Here is a 6,367-nt window from a genome sequence, read left to right as displayed (position 1 = left end):
AATTTACAATTATATATATAACATATATAAACAATGAGGAAAACTATCTGACCCGTGAAGCTATCTGACTTTCATACATTGAGAAGGAGGCTTGCAGGTATGGTGTCACCTGAGATAAAAGTTACAGTTGAGTGGGATGCTGGCCTAATGCTATTGGAATGCAGATGATCCCATGATAAATCTCAAACCCTAGAAAAAAAGCTATATTTTTCACAACTTTCCCCTTCTGGATTTCAAATGTCTTTGTTGTTCACGTGTTATTGTTTTTAGAATGGAAAGATTTGCTGGGTGTCACTGAACATTTGAATACAATTTTTTTTAAAGATCTGACACTCTTTGCATTTCAGGACAAAATTAAATCATGAACTTAACTATTTCTTTTATTTATTTTTAATTATGTCATTGTATGTATTTGAGATGGTGAATACATATGAGGGAGGATGATATCAAAAGCCAGAACAGTTCATTTGTGCAAAAATGATGGGTAATTCTGAATAACTCAATGTGAGTGCTAGAAACAAAACCTTCATCCTCATCAAGATCTGTACCTGTTCTTAACAAATGACTCATCTGTCCAAGGCACCACAGACACTTGTACAATGTTGATATTAGAAGTGTCAAGACTTTAGAAATTTTTACTGATGTACTAAACACATTTTTGTAGTGTTACGTTTTAAAGTAATGCATTTAAAAATTACAAGTATAAGTAATGAATTGAAAAGAATGATATGATATGGCTAATCTTTCTTACATGTCTCTTGAATTATACTAGCAACCAAGAAAAATATTTTTTAGTGTAGATATGTCTTTAAGGACCTTTCTGGAAAGGATTGTCCATGACAGGAAGATGTACCCCACTATAGGCAAGTTTCTTTTCTGATTTGGCAACCTACTTGGAAAACAAAAAAGAAGCTGAACAGAAGAACGTGATAATTTCATTTATTGCTTTCTGACTATAGACACACTGTGACTAGATCTTACATTATCCTGCAATTAAGCTTTCTTTGTTATTTAGACTATACCTGCAAAAATGGGCTAAAATCAAGAATTTCTTTCTCTTGTTGACTTTTTTCTATATATTTTGAAACAGCCAGGAACAAAGTGATTAATAATGGATGTCTTACAGGAGTCTTTGTTCAGAGTTTCTAATTTTGTATTTTGTAACATATTTATTTTTAAACAATGATGTCTCCAGTTATAATTCACCATATAATTGATAAAATATATAATTAAGATGTTTCTAGGAAATATGAGCATATTTTTCATGATCTATCACAGTCTAATTACAATTGGCTTCCTAATATGGTGTGTAGAAAGGGCCAATAATTGTAAAACTGTCTAAAGACATGGAGTCTTCATAAAACTATCCAGAAAGATTGCTCATTAGGGACATTAATGGAGTAGCCATATTACTTAAAAAATCTGTTAGAGACATTTTGACTATGTAAAGTTTTGAATAAATTTACATGAAAGTTTATAAAAGGGTAAAATGTTTTCCCCACAGTTCATATTTGTATTATCCTGATAAGAAAGCATAACAATTTAGCTCTGAACTGAGTTTCCTCAAAACCTTAAAGATGTAACAATATGTTATATTTTCTGTTTCCAAAGTGGGCAACGTGTCCTATTTTCCTTTTAGGTAATCTACAGCTAAATTAAACTTCAATGTATATAAAAACATTTCCCTCTCAAGACTAGCTGCTAGAAAAACTTCCTACATATATCTGATGAGTAACTCTTTCTAGGAACATGAAGAACCTGAATTGTTCTACGGCTCAACTTTTAAATTTCCATTGGTAAATGTTAAAATACACTGTCTAAAACAATATTTAAAATATTACAGATGTGAAGAAAATTTGGTGTTATATTGAATGCAATGTAATTTAACAGTGATTTATTCACCTTTATGTTTCCTGGTAGTTTTCTTTATGCATATAGTTGGTATAGCCTAATAAAAATCCTGGATTTTAGCCCTCTACCACACATTCTTATTGTGTATGCAGACAGTTCTCTGAAAATATAAAAATGGTAACCATTTTTATATCTCCTTCAAAGTGTATTTATAAAATGCCATGTCCAAAGATTTTTTGTCCTGGACACTCTTCCTTTAAAGGCCTATAACTTGAAATCAACTGATTGACCTCTATACCAAGGTCTTTTAATGCCCTAAACCATCTAATATGAAGAATATTTTGTTGTAAGTAGAATATTTGTTCATATTTATCTTTGACTCCTCAATTAGAGAATAAGTTTCTGTAATAATTGTAATAATCTCTTCATTATTTTATATTACTCAGTCAATAACACACACACACACTCACACACACACACGCGCACGCGTGCGCGCACAAATATACACCCACAGGCTTATGTTAAGGCCTGTACACACAGAGAAGAAGAGATTTGTTTTCAAGAAAAGATAACTAAAATGAATGTAATCTAGTAACCCACAGTAAAATTTTAATGCTAAAAATATGAAAAAAGTGATTTTGAAACAACATGACATTTTAAAGAAAAATAGTCAGGGAAAGATGGAATATGTTTTTAGAGTTACTTTAAAGAAATCCCATAACAAAGATATTCTGACTATAGTAATTAACAGCAAATTAAAAATAGGGAATGTCCAAATAAATCAACAAGAAACATAATAGTTAATATTCATATAAATCAAATAGAAAAGAGTAAATTATTGAAGAGAAATATAGTAAATATAATTGTAATGGAGAGAAATATTTTCAGAAGTATTAACAAGGACACCAAGATTAAAAAGAAGAAGAGCACAAGAATCTCCATAATTATAATTCTGGCTCAGACTGTTGTCTGGTTGATTTTTCACTATTTTCTGATTAATATTAACAATGTGAAAGTAATTGAAGTTGCCTACTTAAAGTGGCAATCCTTGTTTATTGTACTGAGAAATGTTAAGGTAAGTTACCTTTATTTACTTTTCAGTGTATTTACAAGTCAGATGTATCATTTTGAAGAGTGGAAATTTGTTCTATCGTTGCTGGTCACTTCTCATGGCATCTGCATCATCAGTGAATCATCTGCCTACAAACCTCTACTATTCAAGCAATGCTTATCCAAAAAATAAAGGCTACTTAGTGATTACCTAATATTTGTAACAGATGATGTAAAAGACAGAAGTAATAAAATTGGAAATACCTTAGTAAATTCACCTTTCTTCAGCCTGGGAAGGAGATTATTACTGGATGAATTGAGGTAGAGCCCATGATTGCCCTCAGAGTTGAAGAAAATTAATCAAAAAGTTTAAGACACTCAATCGCAAAGGAAATAATTGGAGATATGTTAAGATTTTATCTTCCATTAGCTTTGCATTGTGTTTTTGCAGTGGTTTTAAGTATCTAAGTCATTGTTATACTATCCTAAATTTTTTAATGAAATCTGTTAAGAAAAGATCTAACACAAATGTTCAGCCAATAGGACCAACTTCTGTTGCCCAAACGTAGAGTCAATGGTTCTCAACCTGTGGTTTCCAATACTTTGCCAAGTTTCTGTATTCAAAAATATCTATATTATAATTCACAACAGTAGCATATTTACAGTTATAAAGCATCAACAAAAATGTTATGGATAGGGTCCCCACCACATATGAAAATTATTTAATGTGTTGCAGATTAAGAAGTTTGGAAGCCACTGCTCATAGCCATATTACACAAATGCAAGCTTAATGTACAGGATGAAAATGAACTCAAATTTTTAATTTTTCTTCATTTTACTTTTCTTTTGCATTCATTGTTTATGAATGTTGATGTATATTATTTGTATGAGATTCTTCTTAAATACATCTGTAAATATGGTAATGATCATATCAAAGTTCTTTCTATACTTATCTTTTTAATTGTCTACAATGCTTCTCCTATCCAAACTTTTAAAATAGTTTGTAAAGTTAACTTTAATATATGCAATACCCAGAAAAGGACAGATCATTAGTATATAAATGGAAAGACAACTTAATAAAAACAATGAAAGTTTTTCTAAACTGTTTATGAAAATATCCTAGACACAAAACAAGAAAATTTTATATGACAATTTTTATGCTAATCTCATGTTATTTGAAAATAGTACCAAGGTTTCATATCTCACTTTTAGAAAACTTATATAACATGTTCAGACCTTTGAGGAAAATTTGAAAAAGAGTGGGGGAAAAATAGACCAGATTGGTGGGGAGAGGAATGTTAGAAGACAGTGAACATCAACAGTGTGAAAAAACAGAGAGAGAGAGATATTATGAATGTATAGAAGGAAGAGAGAGAGTGGAAGCATATGAAAGGGAGAAAAAAAGAAATGGCATTTTTATGCAAATGTAGCTAGTTTTCTGACTTTTCTCTGTTGAGCATTTCTGGACATCGATGTAGTTATTTAAGACATTATGAATTGCTACTCATTACTGCTCATAGACTGTGAAGAAAATCAAGTATGGCCTGTATTACTGCAGAAACAAGATTCATTCTACTGAGGTTATCTGATATCTCTGAGATATAGACACTATATGGGATGTTTATCACACTGATTTACTTTGAAACCCTAAAATTTAATGTGCTCATCATTACTTTCATCACACTTGCAGCTTCACAGATAAATATACCTTGTTCTGTAGAAATTTTCCTAGTTGGATCCTTTATTTTTTTCTGTTAAAATCCTAAATGTCTTCATCACAACAAATCCATTTCTATTCTGGGGTGACCTCCAGGCACATATAGGTGTGTGTGTGTGTGTGTGTGTGTGTGTGTGTGTGTGTGTGTGTGTGTGCACGCGCTTCTGTGTGTGTGTATATATGTTAGATAGATAGATTAATAGTGTAGATATAGATATGATATGGATATGGATATAGATATATAGAGAGATATAGTTATAGTTATAGATATAGATATTGACCACTTGGGACTTGCTTGTAATTTAAGAGTTTAAGTCAATCATGTATCGGGGAACATGGCAGCATGCAAGCAAACATGGTGCTTGAGGAATAGCTGAGAGTTCTATATTTGGACCCTCAGAAAGTAAGAAGGGAGACCTTCCATGATTTGAAGTCTCAAAGCACACCCTTAACAACATACTTCCTCCAAAAAGCATCAACATACAATAAATTTTCTCATTTAGTACCAATCTCCATGATCAGAATCTTAGCTAGGATTTTATTGCTGTGAAGGGATTCCATGACCATTGCAACTCTCAGAAAGGAAAGCATTTAATTGGGGCTGGCTTACAGCCTCAGAGGTTTAGTCTACTATTGTCATGGCAGGAAACATGGATGAGATGCATTTTGCATTATAAGATGGCTATAAGCCTATGAGGGTCATGAGTGGAATGTGGTGATTTGAATAAAACCCCCATGAACAGAGGCACTACTATGACATGTGGCCTTAATGTAGTAGGTGGCATTATTGGAAGAAAATTGGCTCTCTGTATTTTTTCCCTCAGCCTCCCAATCGAGATGTAGAGCTCTCAGCTTCTTATCCACAACAATGTCCACCATTGTTCCATGCTACTTTCCAGATGTTTTAGTTGCTTTATTTGCACCTGGGGAAGTATTTGTCTTGTTGGCAATGCCATATGACTGCTATGTAGCAATGTTTTCCCATTCTCTGTGATGTTCCCTCATTACTAAGGATTACCTGTTCCCAAATACTTGAGGTCACTTAAACAAATCTTGGGATTGGTGTTTGCTAGGCATGTCTTGTTTCATCTGTGTTGTGATTTCTTCCTTTTACATTTTTTCTACAGTGTTGATGATTCCTACTAATAAAGGTAAGTCCAAAGCATTTGCCACCTGCCTCTTTACCTCATGATTTTCACTGTTGTTATTGCTACTGCTTACTTTTTCTTTGTGAAGGCATACCATCAATTGCACCATCAATCACCTCCAGGCAGTTTTTTGTGCTACACACTCTGTTACCTCCAGCACTTCTCCTTTAATTTACAATCTGAGGAACAGTGATGTCAAGTGTATTCTGAGGACATAGCAGCAGAATTTTACACAAGGGACTAACTTCTATTAATACTTTTCAGTAATTTTCAGTGTTGCAGTGCTTCACAAGGTACAAGCAAGTTTTGTAATTCTGACATTAGTAAAACAAGTGTAGATACTTATATTTTGTCATGAATAAATAAACACTCAAGATAATTCTGATGGTCTAAATTCAGACAATTATGCTATATGAGAATAACATGAAAAGTCAGCATACCATTTTCTATTTTCTTATGGTACATTTGTTTCCATTTGGATATTGGACCTCTGTCAGATGTAAAGTGTATAGATATCTTTTTGAATCTGTAAACTCTTTTGCCATATTAATGGTGTCCTTTGCTTTACAGAATTATTTTTTATTTTCATGAGAGCTAATTT

At 32.4% G+C, this 6,367-nt stretch overlaps 1 pseudogene; it reads left to right on the top strand.

The window, feature by feature from the left end:
• On the top strand, positions 5,590–5,984 carry Or14e1-ps1 (olfactory receptor family 14 subfamily E member 1, pseudogene 1; annotated as a pseudogene).

The sequence above is a fragment of the Rattus norvegicus genome, chromosome 1 (genome assembly GCF_021556685.1).
Source record: "Rattus norvegicus strain SHRSP/BbbUtx chromosome 1, alternate assembly SHRSP_T2T, whole genome shotgun sequence".
Taxonomy (NCBI): domain Eukaryota; kingdom Metazoa; phylum Chordata; class Mammalia; order Rodentia; family Muridae; genus Rattus; species Rattus norvegicus.
This window is presented reverse-complemented; position numbering and strand designations above follow the sequence as displayed.